General features: G+C 38.3%; 1 non-coding gene across 1 annotated transcript; it reads right to left on the bottom strand.

Moving 5' to 3' along the window:
* Positions 1 to 1,679: 1,679 nt before the first annotated feature.
* Positions 1,680 to 1,761, bottom strand: trnas-gcu. Its single transcript has one exon. It is a non-coding gene; the product is annotated as a tRNA-Ser (tRNA).
* Between the last annotated feature and the right edge of the window lie 483 nt (positions 1,762 to 2,244).

Below are 2,244 nucleotides of genomic sequence, written 5' to 3' on the forward strand. Positions count from 1 at the left end.
GTGTTAATCAGTACTTTTAAATAGTGTTATTTGTCAAATACATGTCTTCTTCCACCTTTTTTGTTACTCTATCGATGTTAGTCATTTTACTTGGACCTGGAATTACTAAGACATTTGAACTTGTCTGACAAAAAATTGTGTGTGGTTCATTCTTCTCAGAGTGAATGGAGGAGCACCAATTTGGAATACAAGTACCGCCACCTGCTGGGTAAAAAAGGGACACACAGACAGAAATATAATCTCTCTCTCAATCTTCACCACTTCATGTTTCACCAACATCCATGCTTGAAAACAAAACCTCAGTAATGCCAATAAGAGCATCTACAGCCCAGATCGTAGAGTTAGCTAAAGGGGCAGCTTTCCACGGCTTGTGCAAGGCTATAAATTGAAAATATCAACCTTTAATGACGACCCTCTTGATTATCAGACTTTTATCAGATCTATGAAGTACAGAGGAAAAATCATGCATGTGACAGATTGCAGTTTGTTTTGCAGTATATCAGTGTCCTGAAAAAATGTACTGCAGCTAGATTCAATTATCAATGTGGAGACAAATTGACATCAAATAGTTTGTTTTCTCCATCCACCTGATTTAGTCCCAGTTTTAGTCCATGTTTTGCTAACAAGTTAAATAATTTTTGCTCAGTATAGTTGAATAATCCAACTCCCAATTAAACAAACAAATAATCTAAATGCTTTAAGCTTCCAGGTATGCCTCACAAACCAATAGAAGGTCCTCAAAACAAAAAAAAAACAAAAACAAAAATCAGCAACCCTAGAAAATACCAACCAATCCAGGCTTGATAGAGGAGGAACCACAGGGAAGTTCTCCTTTTATTATTACTTATGTTATTAATTTATCCTTATTTTGGTCCAATTAATATGTTTATATGTTTGAAAACATCATTTCAATCACATTTTCAATATTAAACCTCTATAAAAATTAGATTTTTATTGAATCTACAGCCTCCTAGAAGATCTGAATTGTTTTGCTGTTTTATAAACTGTAAAAAAAACTGATTAGATAGTGACTTAAGATTTTAAATCATTAGCCTATTACCAAATATTTATACACAGAGTAGTTTGCAAAGGATACGATTGCACTGGTTCCTGTATTAGTGTTAGTAATTCAGTAATAATCTATTAGTTCCCCATTTTTTATTTCACTTAAACTGTGTAGAATAATCAATAAACAAAGCTGTGAAATTCTTAGTTTACAGCATATTTAAGATGCAAGTATTTTAGTAGGGCCCATAATTCTTCACATCAGTTCTCTGAACATAGAAAATAATGGATATTGTGTAGAAAGAATTTCACATCACTTATTGTTGTTGAGTAACATTTATTGTGCTGTAAAAAATTCACATGATGCCACTTTATTTCAGTTTATCTCAAAACCTACAGCCTATAGCTGCACCTATCCTCATAGCCTTTCAATGTAACCCTGACAAGGGCTGTCTGTCCAAACTGTTTCAAAATCTCACTCCCAAGGTTTGGAGTGAGATTTGATGGTGATGCAGAGGTAACGCAGTGGCTGCGTCCCCTGCCCAATCGTCCTCTTTAGTAATTTAAACTTGATTAGAAGCCTATTATTGTTTTTAATCCGAAGGAGATGGATAAAGAAATTAAAGTACGTTTGGTTAGAACCGAAAATAAAAATAAAAAAAGTCAAATAAATTCGACGAGGATGGGATTCGAACCCACGCGTGCAGAGCACAATGGATTAGCAGTCCATCGCCTTAACCACTCGGCCACCTCGTCACATGAGCTCCGAGCACAAAATTGTCAATATTGACTCGCATAGACATCGGTTTGGCACTATTTATTGTCTGGGAGACTTAGATAGTAGGAAAAGGCGCTTTGCAGCGACTTTTTTCTGGATTTGTCAGATTTAGTTGATAAGAAATAGCGACACACTAGTACAGTACGACTGCGCCGCCAGTTACTGGGCGGCCCCTGAGGTCCTTGCACATATAAAAGGTCCGAACCGGCTCCAAACATGGTCCGAACAAGTCCGAACCGGCTCCAAACAAGGTCCGAACAAGGTCCGAACGGGCTTCAAACAAGGTCCGAACAAGTCCGAACCGGCTCCAAACAAGGTCCGAACAAGGTCCGAACGGGCTTCAAACAAGGTCCGAACAAGTCCGAACCGGCACCAAACAAGGTCCGAACAAGGTCCGAACGGGCTTCAAACAAGGTCCGAACAAGTCCGAACCGGCACCAAACAAGGTCCGAACAAGGTCC

Source organism: Cyprinodon variegatus, unplaced genomic scaffold (assembly GCF_000732505.1).
Source record: "Cyprinodon variegatus isolate N-32 unplaced genomic scaffold, C_variegatus-1.0 Scaffold949, whole genome shotgun sequence".
NCBI lineage: Eukaryota > Metazoa > Chordata > Actinopteri > Cyprinodontiformes > Cyprinodontidae > Cyprinodon > Cyprinodon variegatus.